Genomic DNA, 26,517 nt, shown 5'->3' on the forward strand with positions numbered 1-26,517 from the left:
GTCAATCGATATCTCTTGGACGGCCTGCAGGCCGCTAACAAGCACCACCTCGGTTTTGTGACGAGCTACCTCAAGCCCCACCCCTGACATCCACGTTTGCACGGCTTCGACCGATCGCTCCGCGTTAACTTTCACCTCCTTCAGGCTCTGTCCACGGACCGCTAGGACCATATCATCGGCAAAGCCAACGACCAAAGTCCCGACGGGCAGCCTCAGCCGCAGAACCCCATCAAACATCACGTTCCAGAGTGTAGGCCCTAGAACGGATCCTTGGGGAACGCCAGCCGATAGCTGGACTTCCTGTGGTCCTGAGTCGGTGTCGTACAGCAGGTCGCGATGATCGAAGTAGCTACCCAGGATGCGGCACAGGTAATCGGGTACCCTCATACCGTGCAGAGCCCGGGCGATAGCTGTTGAAGGCGTTCTTCACGTCAATCGTGACAATAGCGCAGAGATAGTTGGCCCCCCGCCCTTGGCGAACACTGCTAGCAGTTTCGACCACTATCTTTATCGCATCAACGGTAGACCTCGCCCTCCTAAAACCAAACTGCCTCCCAGAGAGGCCCCGGGCTCCCTCCGTGAACACCGTCAACCTATTAAGAATCAGGCGCTCCAGAAGCTTGTCCATGGCGTCCAGCAGACAGATCGGTCGGTAGGATGGGGCGTCCCCAGGGTTCCTGCCAGGTTTCGGCAATAGCACAAGCTTCTGCCGTTTCCAGCGGTCAGGGAACACGTCGTCATTCAGGCACTTTTGCAGTGCTTTCCGGAACATTCCGGGACAAGAGCGCAAGGCGGCCCTCAAAGCGACGTTCGGGAGTCCATCCGAACCCGGCGCTTTGGCTGGGTCCAGACGTTGAGCCACAAGCTGCAGCTCCTCGTCCATTACCGCCGCTACCTCCACGTTCTCAGCCGCGCCATATGGTGTGACCGGCCACACCGTCCGCTCATGGAGCGGGAACAGTTCCCCCACGATTGATCGCAACCGTTGCGGAAAAGTCTCACGCGGCGCGTTCGTGACGCCGAAACTTTCCCAGAGCGAGCCAGTACGCTCCTCATGGGCTTGCCTCAGCCTCCCTAACGAGTCGGTGGTAGTACTCGTCCTTGCTGGTTTCAATCATTAACATTGCTGCTACGGGGCTGACGCCTCGTACCCCTCTTGGTGATCCACGCCTCCAAAATCCGTTCGCTTCACCAGGGTTTCGCTTCCCTACGTGGTGGAGACTTGCCCTTCTGAGGCATTGTTACGTCGCACCCATTCTCCATGGCGGCAGTGAGTGAGTCGGTACTAAGGCACTCCCCACTGGCCTGCCGGCGAAGCGCTAACGCGAACAAATTCTCGTTGAAGAACTTGGTTTGCCAAGTCTTCGGCTGGCACGATCTTGGGAGTTTTGGAGGCGGACCTACCCGGTCAGCCCTTCCTAGGCTGTAGCGCACAGTGAAGTGATCGCTGTACGTCAGCTCCCAACTTACCTGCCACTGCATTCCGTCCGCCAGCTCCGGACTGCAGAAGGTGACATCGATTATTGACTCGCTCCCGTTCTTGCTGAACGTTCTGGTGTTGCCGGTGTTAGCCAGCACCAGCCTGAGGCGAGCAATCGCTTCCTCCAGTCGATGTCCTCTGACGCACGTCGTTCGGCTTCCCCACGCGGTAGACCACGCGTTGAAGTCGCCGGCCACCAGTAGCGGTCGACGACGGTCGAGCACATCGATCATCGCGTTCAGCATGCCGTCGAACTGCTCGAGAGACCAACGGGGCGGAGCGTAGCAGGAACACACGACGACACCGGCCACCTGCACGACGACGAAGCCTTCGTGCCTGTCCTCCAGCACCTTCTGGATGGGGTGCCCGCGCACCAGCACGGCCGCCATCTTCGCCTTGTCGGCCTGCCAGCACTCGTCCAGCTCAGGAACCCGGTACGGTTCCACCAGGATCGCGACATCCGCCGCCGTAGCCGCATCTCCCATCGACTGCCGCAGCCGAACCTGCGCCGCCTCGCAGTGGTTCAGGTTGAGCTGCACTACCTGCACGCTGCCTGCCGGGTGCCGCACCGAAAACTTCCGGGCGCGTGGCTGTTGCTGCCGGAGGGGCACATGAAGCAGCTTGGTTTGGCGGTGCATGCTGCCGTCGAATGGCCTGCTGTACTGCAGCGCTTGCAGAGCGCACTGCGGTCCTCGCCTTTGCAGTTACGCAGTACTACACTTGAAGCACCGCGTTGGGTGTTGCAGCGCGACCAGGGAGCAGTCATTCCACCCGACGCGCATTTTCCCGGCACTGATGAGCTTCTTCGCCGTGGCCGCCGGGAGCTTTATCTCCACCACCGTTCGGTAGCGGAGACGACGTACCGTGACCGTTGGCGGCTGCACTATGCCAAATTCGGCCTTTAGTGCATTCTGCACCATGGCCTCAGACGTCTGCTGGTACAGCGCATCTGGCTTCACCTTCGGCACAGCGTGTGTTCGGCAGGGTTGCCGCCTAAGCCTTGCGCGGCTTGACCACCGTGAAGCCATCGCTATCCGCCGGCACTGCGTTTGCCGCCATATCGTTCTTGCCACGCTTGGTGGCGTTCAATTCCTCCGGGGAGCTGCGCAGGCGCTTTGCTGCTGCTGCCGCTTGCGCACCTGGTGTCACTAGAGTCGTTGCCGCGACATCTACTGCTGCTGCTGCTGCTGCTACCACTGGAACTGACGCCTTCTGCACTTTCACCGGCGCTGCAGTTCCCTTTAGCACCCTCGCGAAAGACTGGCTGCCCAAATCGACTTGGACAGCTGCAGCCTTGCACTCCGCCTCCTGCGTCTGGCATGCCGCATGCATAGACACACTTTTCCGCCTTCGGCTCTGTCCATTTTCCGAATGGCAACTTGTACCACTCGAAGTTCCTCGATCATTTGGACCATCTTGGTCCTGATTTCTACTCCAAGTCCACTTTTCCTGTCCTTGTCCAGGTCCATCACCGTGTCGGCGGACCGGAAAACTCCTTGGAGAAGATCGTTTACGAGCCTCTAAGAAAAAAAATAAAAAAAAGGTAAAAGACTGAAATAGCCCCCCCCCCCCCCCCACTCACGGTGACTTACTTCAGGTTCGTCGATTATTTGCATCGATCGCTCGTCAAATCGATCGATCGACAAAACGCTGTCAAAGTTTGGCAACACCATTTTTCCGGAAACCCACCGCTCACCCCCTCATCACATTTTATTTCATTTCACGACGTAGTTCGGCGTAGTCACGTGTAGTTCGGTGTGCTCTTTTGTGTGAAAAGAAAAAATGGAAGGCGAATCGGACATTGAAAAATTGTGCGAAAAGATAGTAAGCTTGTGAAAAAAGTTTTTGAAGAAAACTTTTTGTTTTACACTTACTACGCAGGGCGATTTACAGTCCGTTCAGGACAAAGAGATGATTTTGGACGAAGATAATGAACCAGTGGACTGTACTGCCGAGATGAATTTTGGAGTTGAAGAAATTCCGCTCCAAAATTCGGCTCAAGAAGGGCCCCAACAATTAAATCCACCTGCTATAGAAGAACACCGAGGAAGAAACCGGCGCCGGAACCGCCGAGCAGGTCAGCGCGCCAGTCGAGAAAGAAGTGCGCGTCAACGCCTTGCTCGCGATATCGATCGCGGTTGTTGGGATGCCATGTATATGGTAAGGAACATGCAGAGTTGCCAAAGAGGACGTGGACGTGGACGTGGACGGAACCCGAATGTACAGTGTGGGCGCCACTAGGGCCGTTGGCAACATAATTCCGAGGAACGCTTTTGCTCAGTGTAGGAAAAGAGTTCAAAGTTCAACGAAACGTTATTTGAAGTTTACACAATAAAGCGTTTTTATAAGAACAAGAATAAGGACGTTGTTGGGGTTTTCGTTCGTTTTTATTTTTTGAGGGAAATTTTGTAGGTGTTGTTTTTTTTTCAGGTTAGGTTTTGTTGGCGTTGTTCTGGACCAATACGATGACGGCAGGCAGGCTCTTCAGCCCGGACTCCCTCGTGCAGGGCGACCTGGTGGATGTGACGCCCACCGTCACGTCATTTTATCAGCTCATGCTCATGCAAATGCCCGTTAATCAGCATGCATTCAGTAAGTACAACTCTTCGCTTGGCCTCTCGGGGGAGTGTACTACAACAACTCGCAAGCAATTGTCGAAGAGGTAGTGCACTCGATCACCTTTTACTTTTGCGCAGATGCACCCAGCAGCAAAGTGTCCGTGCAGTTTTCCTTAAAGACGTGAGCCACTCAGTCCCGAAGGATGTCATACAGTTTATGTATTGCGGGGAGGTGAATGTAAAGCAGGAAGCCCTACTCGGATTCATCAGCACTGCGGAAGCATTACAAATTAAAGGACTGACAGAAACGGTTAATGTGCAAATGATGACCATTCGTGGATTGAATCTAACATCCTTTTTTTTGGCTCCAAGCTTTGGCACCGCGCCCACGCATTTCCCGCCAGCTCCGCCTGTTTCACCTCCGTCTCCGCGTCACCCGCGAGTAAATTTCCGGTCTTCCAGTGTATAGTGGATGTACGCGCTAAAGATCACTATAAATAGCCCACTGCGGCCGTGTAAGACGTAATTATCGGTCCGAATCGAATCGTGTTCCGGTGGTTGATTACAGTGTGGGCGTCATTTTCCATCATCTCACTGACCCGCCATCGCTCATCTCATCTCCGACTCACCGTCATCACCCGTCATCACTGCATCCCGATATCATCACTCACTGTTTCGCCGCGCATTCGCACTATCACCATGCCCGGTACTTGCCCGGCATGCGCAGGCACTTTCCGCGAGAGTGATGTCACTGTTCTATGTTCGGGCTACTGCGACGCGGCCTATCACGCCAAATGCACGGGCCTGCCCACTGCTGGCCGCAAAGCGATGGAGGCGAGCCCCCAGCTCCTGTGGGTTTGTCCCGAGTGCCACAATTGCGGCACTCCGCTCCTGACCGGCCTGTTGCGTGCCCTCACACTTAAGCTCGACGGGCTTAAGCACGAGCTACTTGCCGTCAACGAGTCCCGCCTGGCTCCAGCCCCCTCGGTTGCCGCGACCCCTCCCCTTCGCCGCCTATCATTGGGTGTCGGAGCGCGGCCCGAGTGCCCAGGTTCGCAGCAGCTCCAACAGCCGCACGGATTCCATGTCCGTCACTGCTGCTGATCCAAATCCTGCCAGCCGGGCACGGGTCGCACGAACCCGTGTGCAAGCGGCAGCAACGGCACTACGTCCTTCGGGCGCCACCAATACATCGCGGCCGACTGGTTCATCCGACTGGTAAGCCCGCCACAAACACAAACACTAAACCGCCTCAGCCCGTCTCCGCTCCTGCCGTAATTCAGACACCCGTCGCAGTGAATTCTCGGCACGCCACCGTTCCGCCTACCCGGCCGCTCTTCACCGGAACCGGGTCGGCTTCCAGCAAAATGCCCCCGATCGTACCACCAGCGCAGCAACTATACTGGCTGTACATAACTCGTCTAAAACCAGGTGCTGCTCCCGAGGATGTCGAGAGCTTTGTCAAAGAACAGTTAGGTTCGAACGACATTCAGCTCGTCCGGTTGTTGGCGAAGGAGCGGGATATCGGCAAGCTCTCCTTTGTCTCGTACAAAGTTGGGATGTCACCACTGCTGAGAGAGAAGGCGCTCTCTCTCGCCACCTGGCCCATTGGCCTCGTCTTCGGCGGTTTCTGTGACCATGGGTCAGCCGATCGCACAAGGTCATCCGCCACGCGGTCGATGCCTCGAAGTGGCGACTGACGCCGGTTCACCGACCACACGCAACGATCTGACACCGCAATCGGACCCCTCACCTCAACGATCACTTGCCACCGCTCTCTCCACGTTGCCAACCTCGGGCCCTAGAAACGTCACTTCTGCTGCCGTCCCGGTGGCGCTCTACTACCAAAACGTGTGCAGCGACCCAAACCTGCCTCCACCACCGACCCAGCCTTGTTTTTGGTCGCTGCCGTGATTTGTCTCGGTGCGGTGTGGCGCACCTAGAATGACGAAGAAGGGAATCGCCACAATTTATGCAACGCGCACACCGCGCCAGCCGCTTAGCAATCAATGATGGTGATCGATAACGATCACCACGATAGGGGAGGTAATGATTTGCTGAAGATGCGTTCTTTCGCCCAGCAACTGTTCATACCAAAAGTGGCCCAGCGACGCTCCGAAACCGGCCGGACGTTCGCGCAAAATAACAACTGTCGCAAGAAGTTGTTGGCCACATGAACAAATAGCCGACACAGTATATTTTATCGATTTACCCCCCCACAGAACCAATAAGCGTGCACCAATGTTGCATCAGGCGAGGGTTGACGTCAACCGGCCGAGTCAGCTCACCCAACGCGGCAAGAGCAGGAGGTGGAGAGGAAACGGAAGGTGGGCCACGGTCGCTGACTGTAGGAAACGTTAGGTTAAGACAAAATTTATAAATACTAGTGTTAGAATAAATCAAAGCTCTCTCTTGTTCGAACTTTTAACCAAACCGCGTCTTTACTGCGTGTCCGCGCGATCCAGCCGTGGACTGTGCCTCTGGCCAATCCACGCGCAACATCCGAAAAATAGGTAGTGTTCCGGAGACCCCAACATCTCATACTAGGTCGCCGGGCTCCGACGCAGGTAAGGAAGTGTGAAACGCCATTCTGACTGGCGTAAGTGTAAGTTTAGGAACTTTAAATCGGGGGCCAAATCTGCCGTGGCCCTCGCACGTGCGTGGCCTCCGCACGAAACTCACTGACTTCCGGCTGGCGGTGCCCTCCATTTCCTGCGATCTAATCGTGCTCACCGAAACGTGGCTCACAGAGGACATCCCGTCCACCATGGTGTTTGACGACTGCTTCTCCGTCTATCGGTGCGATCGCTCCGGTAGCAATAGCACTCGCTCCCGTAGCGGCGGGGTCGCTCATCGCATGCGCTGGCCACTTGCGCTCGTCCTCTGTGTGTGCGCATCTGGTTCGGATCGCACTCTACGTACATCGGGGTAGTATATATCCCCCCCGATCAGAGCTCGGCCGTATCGTGGAGAGATTAGGCCCGAATGATAATTTGCTGTTACTCGGTGACTTCAACCAGTCGCTCATCACATGGTCACCTGCAGGGCCATGCTACCTGCCATCCAACTGCTCCAACGCCGCGTCACTCACATTCCTCGACGGATTAGCGGCCATCGGATTGCGGCAAGTCTCCGGAATCCGCAACAATTTCGGCCGGCAGCTTGATCTCATCTTCACGGATACTAAGGACTTTGCTGAACGCATAATGGTACAGGCCGCGGCCGCTGCGCTTATCTCCGAGGATGACCACCTTCCGGCCCTTACGATGTCCACCGGGCTTCCGGCAGGCGGCACCGTAAATCGGTCCCCGCCTCAACGCGAGCCCTGCGGGCTGAACTTCGCTAGTTGCAATTTCAACAAGCTCAGCCCCCTAGTGAGGGACACTAACTTGTCCTTTATAGACACTGTCTGCACGGCCGACGACGCTACCGCTACGCTGCGTTCCCTCCTTCCCTTCTGTTGCCCTCCCCGTTTCCCTCCCCCCAACCCACCGTGGTCGGACAGGCACTTGCGTGCACTGAAGACCGACCTCAACCGCCCCAGTCGTCTGTACCACTCACACCGTTTTCCCTTCTACCAACGTCTCTTCAAGTACGCATCCTATGCCTACCGCCTCTACAATCGCTCGCGCTTCTCTGGCGGATATCTGGCGCGCCAGCAATCCAGACTCTCAGAGGATCCTCCATCCTTCTGGCGTTACGCCAATTCTCGACGGGGCTCCTCGAACTTCCCTACCTCCCTCTGCCTAGGCAGCGATACGGCCGCTTCCCCGGATGGCGTATGCGACCTCCTCGCCAGACACTTCTCGGGACTATTCGACGACCCAGCATGCTCCTCTCTGTGCCTCGCCGATGGTCTCGCTCACACTCCCCAAGACATCCTCTCCATCGATGCAGTACCCATCTCGGAGGGTAGTGTCTTGGCAGTCCTTGCCGATCTGAAGCTCTCCCACTCCCCCGGTTCCGACGGCATTCCCTACTCCGTGCTGAAGGGATGCATGCATTCCTTCGCCCCGATCCTGGTTCAGCTCTTCGCCAGATCTCTGCGCGAGGGCTTGTTCCCGCGGGGTTGGAAGTCGGCGTGGCTAGTCCCGCTACACAAAAAAGGATGCCGTCAGAACGCCTCGAACTACCGAGGCGTCTCCCTCCTCTGTGCCACGTCTAAAGTCCCGGAATCTGCCGTTCACTCTCACCTTCTCTCCTGCGTTTCCTCCGTTATTGATCCGGATCAGCAGCGCATCTACCCTGCTGTCGCTTCTGACACTCAGGTGGATGTAGTCTATACGGACTTTAGTGCCGCCGCATTCGACTGTATCTCACACAGTTTGCTGGTTGCTAAGCTCCGGTAGATGGGCCTGCATGATCCTCTCCTGTCCTGGATTAAATCCTTCCTCTCCTGGCGGTCCTTCTATGTCCGTACCCCTTCCCCCACTTCCCTCTCGTGTTCTATCCCTTCTGGGGTTCCTCAAGGCAGCGTCCTGAGTCCCCTCCTCTTTTCATTGTTCATGAACGACTGCTCCGCCTTCCCGAAGGCTACCTTATGTATGCCGACGACATAAAGCTCTTCCTACCGGTCTCCTGCCCTGATCAAGCTCGATCCCTTCAAAGAGCTATTGATGACTTTTCAGCATGGTGCTCATCCAATGGCCTCCGCCTATCTCCAAGTAAGTGCTGCGTCATTTCCTTATCCCGCCTGAGCTCCCCCTTAGCCTGGGATTACTCTCTCCTCAACTCTCCCCTCCCCCGAGCATCCACGGTGATGGACCTTGGAGTGTGCCTTGATAGCACACTATCGTTTAAGCACCAGCTGGAGGTTACTGTGGCCAAAGCAAATAAGACCCTCGGGCTCATTGGGCCCATGTCCACTGACATCCGCGACCCGAGGTGCCTAGAAGCACTCTAAAGCTTGGAACAGTTAATTCTTGGCCGCACAAAATAGGTCATATCTCTGCCAAAAAATGACGTATAAAGAAAAGAAAGGTGTCATTTTGTAGGTTTTCTTATTGCCTTTAATAAGAAATATTGATGCAAATTATTCATTAGTTTTTTATATGACTTTTTCAACTTTTACTTTGACATCACCCAGAAATGTTTGCACAGTACTGTAAGTCACATCATTTGTCCTCCTGTTGCACGTCACCCTCATTTTAGTTGGTTTTTATACATTTCTGATATACTTTTTAAGTTTCCTTATGATAATTATCAAATTGAAATCGATGTAACGAAAATCCAGACATTTTTGTGGATTGATAGTTTTCCCTATGAAATCGATCTATTTGAATACAAAAAATAAACGCCATACCTTCGGCAAGAACAGCAACCTAAATCATGCCAAACTTACACAGGACCGTTGGTGGACGAATGAAGAACAAAATCCTTTTCTGTAGACACTCTTTTCTGGAACAAATTTCGAATGAAAGTAGCCCTAATGGTGAAAACATTTCATTTGTCGCCACAATGTCAAATCCCACGCCCAATCATCATCTTAAGGGCAAATTTACCTCCGTAAATAAACCAAACGCTTCCTAAACCATTCCCTCTATGATTGGTAAAGTAATTTTTTTGCCCGGTATTTTTCGAAATGCATTTTTACGTTTGTTGCATCGTCCATCGAAATGCATGGTTTGAATTCGGTCAACTCTTGTTCATACAGCTTCCTAGCACGGATTTGGCCAATCAAGCTGCGCTCTAGTGCCCTATTTGGCTATTTTATAGCTTTTATGACTTTAAAATTTCTTTTAAAAATATATCCCGAACTGTTATGTCGATTGTCGTGAGTTTTTCTTGGTGGAATCACGCTGAGAGATCCTAGGAGTGTTGATTCAATTTTGTTTGCAGAATCGTGCATTCGTTACACTTTTCGGCTGTTTTATTTTCCTAGAATCAAGGTAAAAGTCCCCTACTAAAGTTTACATACGGTATTTTGAGTTGAATTTGATAATTTCAAGACTTTCGAGGTTTTTTCTCCAGTCAAATCCAATTTTTACAGTGAGTGTGCAGATTTTTTTTTCTCCCTTTGCGTTCCATCGGCGATAACTTTTGAAGGCATAGATCAATTTTGACAAAAATTTTACCACTAAATAAACAGACTACAATGATTAAAACGCTGTCAACGGAATTCGTCATTCCTCCCCGCCGATCGCGATTTGGTGCCGTGGATCCTTTCCTGCGGGCGATTGTCTCGTTTAACTCCGTTGGTTCCCTGTTCGACTTCCATCTCCCCATTTCCGTCTTCCGCTCTCGCCTCCGTGCCCCCTGTCCCCCTAGCTATTAAGATTCTAGAGTGTAAGCATCTATTGTCAAGCCACCGGTGAACAATATCGAACTTGAATCAGAATCAAAAGGTGATGATAAAATAGTACCAATTCAAACGCCAGCCTCGCACCATACGTCTCCGGCTTCTCAGCAGGTGCAACAAGTTCAGCAGTTGCACGTAGCCAGCGCTCAAAAGCGGCTCACCAAGCGGGCAAAACTATCGGTCATCACAGCGCACTCGATGTGCTCGATTCCTGGGACAGTACCACACATATCCAAATGGCTATGGAACCATTAAACGCTAAAGCTGAACCTGATTACGTCGAGGAACAGGCCGAGATCGAAACAGTGCAGGCAGCTTCTACGAAGGTTGGTTTGGGACCGTACAGCGTTCCGTCGATCTTAAGGTCGATCGACCCACACACCAAGCGTTTAGATCATGGGTACACAAGGTTCGTTCGAAGTTGTACCTTCGTTGTTGATGTACGGCTTTTTTGTTGGTTTGCAACTGAATAACCCACGGTCTCCCAATCGTTGCTGAATGGTCTGGGAGCTAATATCCAAGCTTAATTTACTTCTTATTTCCATTCCTGATGCAAACGCATCTTTGGTCGAATACCATTTGATAATGCGGTCCATTTTGGGTGAAGTTTTTCAAAGACGAACAGGACCCAAAGCCGTTTCAACAGTTTCTTTTGCCTTTTACGGGTTATTAAATGAGAAACTGATTTATCTATGCTATAAGCTTCACTAATGTGTTTCTGAGAGTTTCCCTGAGTCGCTAGTTTCATTTCTATTTTGTTTTTAATCGCTAGAATAGATATTACGCGACATTGTTTCGTTTTGAATGTAACCGAGTGTATCGGGTGTTCAAAGGCAAAAAGAATACTAAAACTTCATAAACCTTGACAGATTTAGCAAGCTTACACGCCAATAGACTACTACTATGCAGAAATTCCACATGTGATGATCAATATTTTATTATTTTGCTCCAAAATAGCCAGTTGCTTAACTTATGTCGCATGAAAAAACAATGTTTTTTTTGAAACCATCGTGCTAATGCGCTATTTAAAGAAAAAATAATAACTGAAATCGTCCTAAAATATCGTAAATAGGTACCCTTTTCAGTAGTTGAGTCGGAAATTGCACAGTTTGGTTGAAAACTAAAGTTTTAAACACTTTTTCATACACCTTGACTAAGTTGCTTAACTTATGTCCGACACTGTATATATATATAGTTACGGACATATTCGCTTCACGGCAGCAGTTCCAACGATCACCACCAACAACGACCAAGAAGACCGTATAGACGCTACACAGCAGTTTCGCATCCGACGATCTTCAGACGAATCGAAGTTACGGACATAGTCGCTTCACGGTAGCAGTTCCAACGATCGCCACCAACAACGACCAAGAAGACCGTCTAGACGCCATACAGCAGTTTTGCATCCGACGATCTTTAGACGAATCCAGCCTAGACGCGATGTACCAGATTCGCGTCCGAAGAATCATCCTGGGTGACGCGAAACCAGCCACACTTATGATCGAGTGACGTTAGCATCGCAGACGTAACCCGATCATGCTGACTTCCCGAATTCCCGCGGTTAAGAATTAGATCATTGGATAGGACGATGACGTCAAGGTTAGGGAAAGTATAAATAGAGTCAGGGACCAAATCAGCTCAGCTCAGTTCTTCGCCATCGCTCAAACAGTGAACATCTCTGTAAACATCTAATAGTTTTAATAAATTCCTTTTTTAAAACAAACCCATAAGCTCAAACAACAGAAATGGTGCAGTCGCATAGGCCCTTTCTACGCAAGGAGACAGTTTCAGTGGAACGATTATCACTAAGTGACAAGTGCAATTTCTGGATCTCAATCCGGAGTGCCAGCTACACGTACTTTTATCACCAAATTTAGTGAGATTGTGTTCGATCCGTAGCAGTGGTCGTCCGGTGCAAGATTCATCGAGAATTCGAAGCCGTCCCTCAACACGCAGGAGATTTGTGGCGTCCTCGTCCAACGCAACTGTATCCAAGTGGTTGACTTCAGTCATTTAAGATTGGGAAAAGAACAACAGCAAAGACAGTAAAAGTGCATGCCTAAATTTCTACCCTTTCCTAAAGTTAAAATTAGAAAGTTTGTAGAGATGGAATCAATAAACATGCAGACTCTGTATGAGAGCATAGTGAGCATGCAACAGGAGCTCAATGCCATCAAGCTGGAAAATAACCAGTTACGGCAACAAAGTGCAGCGTTTCCACGGGAAGCAGCACGGCCGGATGTCTTTCGCATTCCGGATCCGATTAAAACTATGCACAGTTTTGATGGAAACAAGCTTCTTGGTTAACTACAGCCGAAAGAACCCTTAATCTGTATAGAAACAGAGTAGACGAGGAGGTGTACAACCTGTATGAGCAAACTGTCATCAGCAAAATTGAAGGAAAAGCACGGGATACAATCTGTGTAAATGGAGATCCAAGAACATTTGAAGAGGTTGCTGTCATTCTGCGCGAATTATACGGTGACAAGAATGACTTGGCAACCTATCTTACACAATTATGGTATTTGAAAATGGAGGATTCTCTCCACATCTACTATAAACGCCACAAGGAATTAATGCAGAATATGAAATCCTTGTCAAAACAAGAAGATCTTTTCAACCGAAATTGGGAAGCAATAAATGTGTTTCTGGAAAGAACAATCGCAATGCGCAATCCGCCGGACCAAAGGATTTGGAAACCGCTTACGCATTCTTATGTAAGTTCCAAAATGCGGAACTTACTAAGAAACAAACCAATTCTTCAAATTTCCAGTCCAAATCATTCCCTCAACCCAATAAGGGCAATCAAGTAAAATCTTTTACGAAACCATTTGGAAAACAATCAGATAGATTTGAAACCAAACAAAAACCGTTTTCAGACAAAAGAAAAATAACTCCAATGGAAGTTGACCCATCAATCAGATCACTACAAAGAAAAATCAACAATCATAACACCACTAACAACGAAGAAATACGCGTAGACGCACTTTCTTCGGATTCAGAACAAGATAGCGTTGAGGAGGTAAATTTTCAGATTGCCTATGCCAGAAACAAAGTGAAATAATAAACAAAAACGGATTACCGTACATGATAATAGCTCTGCCTTCGGGACAAAAAGCTAAAATATTAATTGATACGGGTTCGAACAAAAATTTCCTTAACCCACATCTTATTTCCGAATCATCGCGAATCTCTACTAATACAATTAAAATTTCCAACAGAAATGGTGAGCATTATGCTCCACAAAAGTTAATGACAAAACTATTTACTACAAATATTACATTTTACCTATTCAAATTCCATAGTTTTTTCGATGGTTTGTTAGGATACGAATCATTATCAAAAATGCAAGCAATTCTGGATACCGGAAGTAAAGTTTTAAAGTTACCCGGAAAAAGTATTAAATTGGAGCTAAAAAAAATGGGACCACCCGATGTAAAGATGAATGCTCATTCCGCAAAGATCATAAAAATTCCAGTATATGAACAGAATGGTGATGTACTATTACGACGAAAGTTAAAACTCGCAGACATTATTGTACCTTCAGGTATCTATACAGCAAAAGACGAATTCATTACGTCAATAGCTATGAACCATGGGGAAGAAATTGCACTAAATTGGATTGAACCAATTAAAACACAAAAAATTAATGAGTTCATCGAAATTAATTACTCCTCTTCAATTAATCGAAATGAAACAAAACTATCAATAAAAGATAACGATTTAGAAAAGCTAATTCGTACTAAGCATTTAAATTACGAAGAGAGAACAAAACTACTTGAAATAATTAAAAACAACTCAAGAATCATACAAAAGCCAGAAGAAAAGCTCTCCTGCACAACTTCAACTAAATATGCTATTAAAACCGTGGATGAGAATCCAATCCATACTAAAACATATCGTTATCCGCATATTCATAAACCTGCAGTAGAAAAGCAAATTAATGAGATGCTTGCTGACGGAATCATACAACACTCAATTTCACCCTGGACATCCCCTATTTGGATAGTGCCAAAAAAAAGTGATGCTAACGGAAAAAAGAAATGGAGAATCGTTGTAGACTATCGCAAATTAAATGAGAAAACGATTGATGATAAATTTCCAATTCCAAATATGGAGGAAATTTTAGACAAACTGGGAAGAAGCGTTTACTTCACACCACTTGATCTCAAATCAGGATTTCACCAAATCGAAGTCGATCCCAAAGATAGACCAAAGACAGCATTTAGCACTGACAAAGGTCATTTCGAGTTCATTCGAATGCCTTTCGGACTGAAAAACGCACCAGCGACATTCCAACCTGCGATGAATTGTATTTTAAGTAACTTAATAGGCAAATGATGTTTAGTTTATCTTGATGATATTATCATCTTCGGAAACTCGTTACAACAACACCTCGATAATCTAAATAAAGTGTTACAAAGACTAACCCAAGCTAATCTTAAAGTACAGTTGGATAAATGTGAATTTTTACAAAAGCAGTGTGAATTCTTAGGTCACATAGTTACAGAAGATGGTGTTAAGCCAAATCTTAATAAAATTGAAAAAAATTTAAACTAGCATCTGCCCAAAACCACCAAACAAATCAAAGGGTTTCTCGGACTAATTGGTTACTACAGATAATTTATAAAGGATTTTGGAAAACTAACCAAACCATTAACAAGCTGCTTAAAGAAAGACTCAAAAATTATCCATAATGACGAATTTAAGAGCTGTTTCAACGATTGTAAACAATTGCTGACATCAGATCCGATATTACGTTATCCCGACTTTGATAGACAATTCATTCTAGAAACAGATGCAAGGGACTTTGCACTTGGCGCAGTTCTATCACAAAAATTTGAAGATGGAAGAGAACATCCTATTGCATATGCATCACGGACTCTTAATGATACCAAATGCAATTGGTCAGCTACCGAAAAAGAACTTGCAGCCATTGTTTGGGCAATAAAACATTTTAGGTCATACGTCTATGGCACCAAATTTCAATTTCAAGGTTGGCTAAGACAGAAAAAGGACCTGAATCGAAAATTACTAAACATGAAATTAGAACTAGAAGAGTATGTATTCGATATCACCTATAAAAAGGTACTCTAAATAGAAATGTAGATGCACTTTTGAGAATAGAACCTGAAACATTACATGCGGCAGAAATACACGTAAATGATTCAGACATGACACAACACTTAGTAGATACGGATGAAAATGACTTTATCCCATCCACAGAAAAAGCGTTAAACGAATTCAAAAACCAAATAGTTTTGAAAATCACCGATCAAGACAGAATTCAAGCTGTAACAATGTTTAAAAATTATCATAGAGTCATCATTGGTAAACAGGAGTTCAGCCCAGGTGTTTTGATTAACATTCTAAAGGAATATGCCTCACCAAACTGCGTTAACAGTATGAAGAACAAGATCACAAAGTTTATCAACATGTGTAAACTATGTCAAAAGGCTAAATATGAAAGACGACCATACAAACAAAAATATGAACTGATGGCAACACCAACGAGACCGTTGGAAATCGTTCATATGGACATCTTCATTATCAGCAACAACCATTTTTTAACACTCTGCGATAAATTTTCCCGGCTAGCAACAGCTATCCCCATAATCACTCGTAACACAGTGCATATAATCAAAGCACTGATTTTTTACATGGCAAACATTGGAAAGCCTTCCCTTCTAATAATGGATCAAGAAGCATCTTTTACTTCGACAACTGTAAAAGAATTTCTCGAAGAACATGACATAGAATATCACTATACAAGCGTAGGGCAGTCCTCTTCCAATGGAACCGTAGAAAATGTTCATAGAACAATAAGAGAATTACATAACATTATCACCAATAAAGAATCTACAAAACATCTTTCAGATAAAGCAAAAATTAATCTATCCGTCGCTATTTACAATGATAGCATTCACTCTCAAACCAAATTAACTCCAAAAGAACTATTTTTTGGAGTTCGAAATGAAGATCCAATCCCAGAAGACCTTGATGAAAGAATCAGGCAATAGGAAGAATTTTATAAACGGTTCTGTGAGAAACAAAAAATAAAGAAAGCAAAAGATTTAGAAAAACTTAATGAATCCAGGGAAGAACCAGAACAATTTCTTCCTGAGGATGTCGCTTTCGAAAGAAAAAGAAACAACTTAAAGCATCAAGAAAGATATCGAGAAATTACAGTTGCCGAAAATAAGCAAACTAATATTATAGATGAGAATGGAAGAAAAATCCATAAGTCCAAACTTAAGAGAAAAAGGAAATAACAAAAATTAATATCATTCCATTTTACTATTATTCTTTTACAGAAAGAAGATCTTACTCCCCGTTTTTACGTATTTAATCTATTTTGTGTCAGCAACTCAATTTTATATGTATGAGTTAAATAATACCAATTTATTTACTTTAAAATTGGGAAAAGCACTAATAATTGAGGATTATCATATTATACTACATGAGTTCAATTTAAACAAATTTGAAGCTATCCTCAAAGAATACGGCAAAATTGTCAATACACTTGACACATTCATTACCTCAACGAATTCTATAAAAGGAAACAAATTCGAAGAATACAATAGCCTTGTCCAGGTTTAGAGAATCCTGAAACACAAATATGAACAAGCAATTTCCATGATGGAAAATTTTGAAAACAAGAAAATCTCAAAGCGGTCAATAGAATTCCTAGGAAGCATAATAAAAGACATAACAGGGAACCTCGACCAAAATGATTATGACGTCATCAATAGTCAGATAGAACAGATTAGAAAAGCCAATAACATTTTGATAACAGATAATAACGCTCAAATTAAAATCAACAGTGTATTTTAGCAACGAATAAATAATCTAACAGAGGTAGCGCACAAACAGGCAATTGAATTTCGTCTATATATATAAAAATGAATGTGTCTGTTCGGATGTCCCTTATAGACTCCGAAACTACTGGACCAATTGATTCCAAATTTGGTATGGCAGGGTTTTAATTTATTTGGTATGGTATACACCTATTTTTTCATGGATTAATCCGCTACTATTACTAAACTATCAGTGGCAGTTGATACTCGGCTGGCACGCTTCCGTTTTGCGAAGGAATCGTAAGCATTCCGGCACACCGACTTATGGAGACTGTTTGTTTTGTATGTAATCCCGTCGCCTTTAATTCCTCCTCGCTTTTGAGGGACTATCGAGCTCAGGTTTATTGTCGTGGGTGCTAGGCCCTCGGAAAGGGGTCTCTTCGCTTTTGGGATACTATTGGTCTCGCAAAGAATTTGATGAAAAAGGGGTTTTCTAATCCCCTTTATTCGCAAGTCTCCTGCCCTTTTACACCCCCCGTCTGCCGGGGTCCTTCTAGGGAACACACGTAATGACTCATTTTTCCAATAACTGAGTTGAGCTCCTAACGTTACCACCTGGAGTTTGGACTCCGCGCAACAGCACTTATGATAATGCTTGCAAATAAACTATAGAATTCAACATGAATATGAATGTTCCGTGTTTTCATCGATACGACTGGACATCGGTATCTGACTCGACGATTGAAAATATCTGGATTTTTCATATTGCACTCCATTTATCATTGTTCTTTGGGGAAAGTGCGGATTTTTTTACCTACTACTAAAAGTGCAATCGAGTATCGAGTATACATAATTTGTTGATCTTTGATGAAATTTCGAAAATTCGAATTGTGCATATTGCCTGAGTATGCTTAAACCGGTCTGAGCTTATCCTTCTAGGATAAAATTTTCATCAATTAAATTAATTGTTGCTGTCAACGCACCCTGGCGCTTAGTATTGCAACTACTGTTCGGTGATTTAATGGATTTTCAAAAAATCATTAAAAAATAACTGTTAGGGCTAGGGCTGTGAAAATTTGGGAGTATTAGTTTTTTTGTATGAAAAATCTAAGAAAAATATCAAATCAAAGGTTAACAGAAAGTTACGGAAAATATTTTTTCTATTTTTTTAATAACTTAAGTAATGGGAATGAAATATAGTTTACAACCGATTCTGATACCTACAGAAGATACACACAAAGTTTGGTTTGAATCGGTTCAGCCGTTTCGGAGGAGTTTGGACACAAAAAAATGTGACACGAGATTTATATATATATATATATATATATATATATATATATATATATATATATATATATATATATATATATATATATATACTAGCATGACCCAGCGTGCGTCGCTACGCTTAAAAGAGGATGGTTATTTAAAATAGATGTTTTTTTAGTTGTTGCTTTGTGTGTGATGATTGTTGTTAATATTTGCTGAGGATTTTACATTGGTTACATGAACACCAACCATGGTTCTCAGCTTAGTTTTGAATTTCATGGATTGGCCAGCGAGGAGAATTACTAAACTATCATCAGCATTTAATACTTGGCTGAAACGCCTCTGTTTTGTGCGCAAAGGATCGGCAGCTTTGCTGCGTACGGAGTAACGGGGACGATTCGTTTCGAATGCAATACCGTCGCCTTTAGTTGCCCCTCGCTTTGAGGGGGGGGGGGGGGGGGGGGATCGAGCTCAGATTTCTTTTCTTTGAGATTTGTATGCTATGCCTTCGGAAGGGAGTCACCTCGTTTTTAGAAGACTTTTGGCGTCGCAAAGAATTTAACCGAAAAGAGGAATTTTCTGTTCAGATTGCCCTTTATTCGCAAATATCCTGCCCTTTTACACCCCGGATCGGCCGGTGTCCCTCTTCGGAACATACATCCCATAACGGCTCATTTTTCCCATAACTGTGTTGAGCTCCTAATGCTACCACCTGGAGTTAGGGCCCCGCGCAAAAGCCCTCATGGAAATGTTAATGAGGTGTTAGTAATGTGTGTGTGCACATTTTGAATTTTTCTACATATTTTTTTTATCTTTGATGAAATTTCGAAAATTCGAATTGTGCATATTGCCCCAGTATGCTTAAACCGGTTTTAGCTAAGCCTTCTAGGATAAAATTCTCATCAATTAAATTAATTCGCGCTGTCAACGCTCCCTGGCGCTCAGTATTGCAACTACTGTTCGGTGATTTAGTGGATTTTCAAAAAATCATTAAAAAATAACTGTTTGAGCTAGGGCTATGAACATTTGAGAGTATTAGTTTTTTTGTATGAAAAATCTAAGAAAAATATCAAATCAAAGGTTAAAAGAAAGTTACGGAAAATAATTTTTCTATTTTTTGAATAACTTAAGTAATGGGAATGAAATATAGTTTACATCCGATTCTGATACCTACAGAAGATACACACAAAGTTTGGTTCGAATCGGTTCAGCCGTTTCGGAGGAGTTTGGACACAAAAAAATGTGACACGAGATTTTTATATATATAGATAGATATAGATATAGATAGATAGATAGATAGATATATATATATATATTTATACACTCACTATAACTATATATATACAAGATGTATGGAATGGAGGGTGTATAGGTGAAAGAAGCAAGTAAAAGGGTATTAAATAAAACCAATCGATTTAGAGACCATCAAAACCTAGGAAACGATACCCATATTGCCCTAAGACGTATTTAAAGGATTGGGGTTGTATGGAGCCCCCCCCCCCCCCCCCTCTCCTCGTCCGATATGAACCAAATTTTGTTCCATGATTTCTCATGTGACCGTCAACAATTGTGCAAGTTTTAATGGTATTCGGTTCATAACTTGCGGAGTAATTATTGTTTTTAACAATCAAATGTTAGAGAAGGGCAGGAAGGAAGGGAGCGGGGGGTTTCTAACCAAGCCTATAGCACTCACCGGCCCCTAAAACCCTCCAATACCAAATTTGGAGTCAATTAGTCCAGTAGTTTCGGAGTCTATAAGGGACATCCGGACAGACACATTCATTTTTATGTATATAGATTATTTCAAAATTTAGTATTAATATTCTTTCCAAATCTGCAACCCAGCAGAAAGCTACTGAAAATTGAGCCGGACGGCACTGTAAAAGAACTGTTCATTGATAAATACGATTCGACGTCGGACGACAATTCTGACGACGAAAAAATCGAAGAGTACGAAATAGTCGAAGGGTACGAGATCAAGAACGCGGAAGATCACGCCGAGAAGCATGCCGATGAGCACGCCGAGAAGCACGCCGAAGAGCGCGAAGCTAAGAAAGCCAAAGAAAAAGAAACTAAGCGAAAGAAAAAAAAATCCTAAAGAAAATAAAAGGATCAACTGTCAATATTGCCTTAGAAGCTTCGATGCAAAAAATGGCCTATTTTGTCACAACAGGAAAGTGCACAAGGTTGACACAGTTCTTGAGAAACAATTCAAATGTGACCAATGTGACAAAAGTTTCACAACCAGACACCTGCACAAACAACACTTCAAAACACACGAAGGACATGTTCAATGTGCGGAGTGCTCAGAAACTTTCAAAACACGTACCCAGTTGGAAAAGCACATGCGTACCCACGGACAGCAGGGCTACAATTGTTACATATGTAACAAGAATTACAGTCAGGCGTGTAACGTAAAAAGACACGTGAAACTAAAGCATCCAACGTCATACCCCAATTCCTTTTAATGTGACACATGTGGAGAAACATTTGGAGACTATAATATAATGAAATTTCACAGGCGCACTCACCAGCCAACAAATGAAAACACATACTTTTGTGAAAAATGCCCCTTTAATAGCAATCGAAAATCATATTTGCTAAGACACCAAGAACTACGACACGGCATTAAGAAAGTATACAAGTGTGATGTGTGTGGAAAAACGTTCCATGGCTATTTAGTTATGGTTCGTCATAAGCACACACACAAAGCCGTTAAATACATATGTGATATATGTGGTGAAAATTTCTCTGCAACATGCAGCTTGACGAAACAGAAGCTGACCAAGCAATGCACCTGGGTAATGCAACCAGGTGCCTCAGAAGAAGCGACCATGAGCTCCGCAACGGTGACCCATTTACTTCTGCCAGTCCGGCGGAGGTAGATGGGCCCATTGACGTAGAGCCTGTTACAGGCTCCGTCGTCTTCAACGATGTGCCATCACCATCACCATGTACCGCTTTGGCAGAGGTGGAAATCTCTTTGGAACAGAGGCCACAGTCCCAACAGTTCCCTTGCAAGCTGTGTGATAAAATGTACAAGATACGCCATGTGCAAGCACAGGAGATTGACACATAAGATCTCGAAGGCAACGAAGGCTCGATCGCCTAGCTTTTCTGGGCGATAAGCGATGAGAGGCCAAGAACCAACAGGCAAAAAGCAGAACAGTCCGTGCCGTCCGTCCGGCCGTCCGAGAGCAATCCGCACCGCCGACAACAGCCCGAGAGGACAACAGCCCTGTCTATCGATGTAAGTATGATCTGTCAATTTTGATAGTTGATTGTTGGCTAATTACACGATTCTACTTTCACAGAGTGTACAGTACCGCAACAGACGAAAACAATGTAGCGAATACCATCCAAGGTGAGCCAGCGATTCGAAGATATGCTGTTTGCGGGTTCATGAAAAGTGATACATTTCTTCTTCTTCACAATGGCCGGTAAGTCGTTTCTAGAATAGTTCTCAAGAGATTAGTTATTATGTTTCTTACCTTTTATTCTAAGTTTCCCCAATTAATGGGCATTACTACGCATATGTCATACTTCAAATTGAAGCAGTTCCATGTTAGATTTTAATTCATGGTTTACTCCACATCACACTACTTTATTTACAAAAGTGAGAACATTTCAACAGTGGTTTAGCCGTGACAAGCCTCACGTGATTTCTGAGTTAATATTCTCTTATCGTATGACTGAGTTCATGTCTGTACGGTCTTAACAACGGCCGTAAATTGTTTGAATACATGATGAAACATAACATACCAAGTAGTATCACAAGTCAAATCATGTTTTTCTGCTAACAGCGATCCAGCGAGTGACCTATTTATATATTTATAGCAACGACGATGCACGTTTGGCCGCACTCGGGAGCTTCTGGCAAGATCTGATGGCACGGTTCAGTCGCCTCCGACCTGCTATGGCCAGCTGGACTATGGAGAGTGTTGTGCTGCGAGCCGAACAGCCGGCGCACGTACTGTATGCCCTGGCATTCGGATTGCTGGAGTCCGCGTTCACTTGTCCGCGTTATCTATCTGGACAGCAGGCGGCGTTATTCCCTCCGACATCGTTTTCTGCTTCCAAAAATCGGTATGTATGATGAGACGCCACATGCGCAAGATACTTTATCGCAACAACAATCTTATCCGGTTTCTCGCTTTCGTCCAGCTGCAGCTGGTCGATACGGTCGAGCTGAGCGAACCACGCGTTTGTATGTTCCAGATCAACACATCCGGTTCACAGTGCCGTATGTCGGCCGTCAAGATTAACGCGATACAGAGTTTCGCCGATCGAATCGCAGCAATCACCGTTTGTACCGCTCACCGATACCAACTTTCCGCTTTCGTCGATTCTGCTGCCACATCTAGTAACCGGTGATCGGTGGTTAAGCGATTGGCCTGGATTGGATTGGATGAATTAATACGAACACCGGAGACTGAAGCCAATCGATCCGCATATTCTGTTCACGATGAAGATGCAAGGCCCGATCGGTTATGCACCGAACCCACGTACTGGTCTTCGCAATCAGATACCGTACCTAATGGAGGGCGGAACTGGTGCTGGCAGTTTGGGCACGTCGCATCTCGCATCTTCGGCTAAAGGCGGCGGTGTCGGCGGTGCATCCGGTGGTGGACCTGGTAGCGGTACCGGTGATCAGGTAGGGGTCGAGGTCAAGTACAGTGAGCTCGGTAGCCAGGATTTCGACTTCGAGCAGTACAACCAGACGGAACTCCCGAATGCTTACTGTAACGCGATGCTGCAGGTGCTGTACTTCATCATGGCGCTTCGCAAAGCGATCCTATCGCACTGCTGCTCGAAGGAGTTTTGTCTTTCCTGTGAACTCGGTTTTCTGTTTCACAAGCTGGACGTCGGTAGCTCGAGCTCACCGGGTCAGGCGAGTAACTTTCTGCGCTCGTTCCGTACCGTCCCGGAAGTGGTTGATCCTTTCGTCCGATCGTGCCTCGAATACGGCGAACATCAATCTGATCAGTTTGATACAGAACTGGAATCGCTTCGTGCTGCACCAGATACACTACGAACTGCTCGAGGCGATGAAAAACAACGAAACGATGCACTTCTACGAGCATCCACAACACCATCAGCCCTCGGACAGCACTCGTTCGACCAACAGCAGCTGGACAGTGTGCAAAAGTTTCAGATTCTTAACCTTGGCAATGGTGCTAAGGTATCTTCGGAACAGCAACAGCAACAACCAACGGGTAGTAGCACCGCAAAGGATGAAACAGACATTAGCTGTCTGTTCGGTACGCAGCAGCAAACGACTCACCGTTATCTTAAATGTAACACAATCGGGGTGAAGGATAACGTGCTACTGGTCTATAATCTGCTCTATCCGACGAGCACCACCAATAATGTCGAGGGAACGTTCGGTACGATCTTGAAACACTCGCTTGGCGTAGAGAAAACCACTCCAGCCTGGTGCGAGACGTGCAACAAGTTTACGCCAACGAACCAAAAATCCATCCATCCTTTCCATCAATTGCGGGCTGGACAATGAAAAGGAGCTCGATTATCTGAGGCGCCAAATGGCTCGCGGTACGGCACAAGGAACAGCGCAAGCTCAACAGCAGCAACAGCAGCAGCCAGCTGCTACCAGCACCAGGAGATCAATCCGGAACTGGGGGAACTGCCGTTTCGTTTAACGGATCCAGCACAAGTACCAAGATGTGTCGTTTCATTCATGGCCCTCTCTGATCGATCGATCTCGATTATAGTAAATCCTCACCCTGCGTCATATCAGCAGCCCCTGCCGGAGGGACGGCAGCCACGCACGGCATGCAAAAGTCCTGGTTTCCGCTGAGCTTCCAGATGCTGTTCGCCGTGGAACGAAAGCTCGCTCAGAACGCACGTCCTAGTCGATCGCCGCCCACCAGCCGCAGGTCGCTAAACTCCCAGCAGCCGCAGGTCGCTGAGTCACGGGTTACATAATACTTTGGTTTTACAATGGTTATCACATTAATATACGCTGCATGATAACGTGGTTAGCCCACCACGGTAATCCTTTAATGTTTTTCAAAAACTATACCGTTTTCTCAAAGTCAGCCGCCGGCACTAGCCTCTCCTGGCGTACCACCGAAACTACCAGACCCGCTCTGGTGTTGAGTTCCTTTCGTCTGGGAACCTCAGCAAGCAATTAACAGCTGAAATAGTCGTTCATCCCCGGTCCGGATGGGATTCCTGCATCAATTCTGAAAGGCTGTGCCGATACATTAGCGCCCATCCTTGCGCGTATCTTCAACGCATCTTTACGACTTGGTTCATACCCATCCGCCTGGAAATTTTCGTGGATGGTGCCAATTCTAAAAAAAGGTGATCCTCACGACACCATGAATTACAGAGGCATAACTTTTAATAACAGAGGCATTGCTGCATCACAACATGGATTTGTCCCAAAACGATCTACCACTACGATTCTCGCGGAATTTACGAGCTACTGCATGCAAAACATGTATGATGGATCTCAAGTGGATGCTGTTTACACGGACTTCAAGGCAGCGTTCGACCGCATCCCGCACGAGATTCTACTCGCTAAGCTTGGGAAGCTTGGCTGTTCGGATTAAGATCCGAGAGATCAGTGCGCAGGTTTCGGTCGTTTCTGATCTCTCGCAGCTACTCTGTGAGAATCGATTCAGTAGTTTCCGATCCGTTTATCTCGTTTATCTGGAGTGCCCCAGGGCAGCAACTTGGGGCCACTGCTTTTTGTGATATTTATTAACGACCTGCCCTCGTGTATTGTACACTCCAAGATACTTTTATACGCTGACGACGCCAGATTGTTTCGATAAGTGAACAATGCTGTTGATTCCCGCCTGCTTCAAAGTGAAATTCTGGCGTTCCAAGCATGGTATGACAGGAACGCGTTGGCAATCAGTGCTGATAAGTGTTTTGTGATTTCGTTCTCGCGTTCTCTTCGTCCCGCATTATACGACTACTGTGTCAACGATCATCAGATACAACGAACCGATCTTATTCGCGATCTAGGTATTCTACTTGACTCGCGGCTCTCGCTCAACAACCAACGTGATTTAGTCATAAGCAAAGCGTACAAACGTTTAGGACTCTTCAAGCAGTTAACCAAAGACTTTAACAATCCTATGTGTCTTAAAACTATCTATTGTAGCATTGTTCGGCCTCTTCTTGAGTTTGGTTGCGTCATCTGGTCACCTCGTTCAACGTTGTATATCAACCGTATTGAGAGTATACAGCGCAAATTCACGAAATACGCTCTGCGGCTCCTCATATGGTCCGACCTCTCAAGTATGCCAAATTATACAGCCAGGTGTTTACTGCTAGGGATAGAGTCACTTCAGTCGAGACGGATGATAGCACAGGCCAGTTTTGTCGCCGGAAACGTTACGTCAAACATTGATTCAGCTGAGTTAACTAATAGCCGTGGCCACACGGGGCGAAAATTTGCGCGCAAATTTGCACATTAATGCCAAAATGTTTTCGCTTCGTGTGGCAGGGGTAAAAACCCGAAAATTTATGCCGAAATGTCAAACGTATTGTTTTCATCTGTGTTTTGGCCGCTGAAGTTGATTTCCGAAAAAATTTTGCAGTTTTTAACGATATTGTTGCTGTTGCTGTTATATTTATATTAAAAATGCAAAAACAATACGAAAAGAACCTACATTTTCGTAAATAAAGCGTTCGATAGCGTCAAGGGTTCAGCGAAAAAGTCCGCGGACGTATAAAAGTTTGACAGCGTGTAAGGGTTAAGCGAAACCGTTTTGGCATTAATTTTTTCGTTTGCGCTAGAGTTTTCGCCCCGTGTGGCCACGGCTAATCAGTTGTTACTATACGCTCCTGTTAGACGCCTGAGATCCCAGTTCGGGTTAGTTCCCCCTAGGTGCCGTACGGTCTTTGGGTTGAGCAACCCCATTGTAGCGTCCCTGTCCCATTTCAATGACCATTATCACCGCTTCGACTTTAATATGACCATGTCTTCGTTTAGTTCTGTGCTACGTTCAGCGTGCGTGATTTTTACGTTTTTATTATTTATGTTTGTCTATGTATTATGTATCCTGAATGCGGGCTAGATTTAAGAATACTCAATAAGACCACTGCATGTCAGTTGAGTTCATATTTCTAATAAAC

The 26,517-nt window shown here is 45.9% G+C and overlaps 1 pseudogene; it reads left to right on the forward strand.

Annotated features, from left to right (window-relative positions):
- The first annotated feature begins 10,572 nt into the window (after nucleotides 1-10,572).
- Nucleotides 10,573-24,348, forward strand: LOC125959320 (PAN2-PAN3 deadenylation complex catalytic subunit PAN2-like; annotated as a pseudogene).
- Nucleotides 24,349-26,517: the final 2,169 nt, after the last annotated feature.

Source organism: Anopheles darlingi, chromosome 2 (assembly GCF_943734745.1).
Source record: "Anopheles darlingi chromosome 2, idAnoDarlMG_H_01, whole genome shotgun sequence".
NCBI lineage: Eukaryota > Metazoa > Arthropoda > Insecta > Diptera > Culicidae > Anopheles > Anopheles darlingi.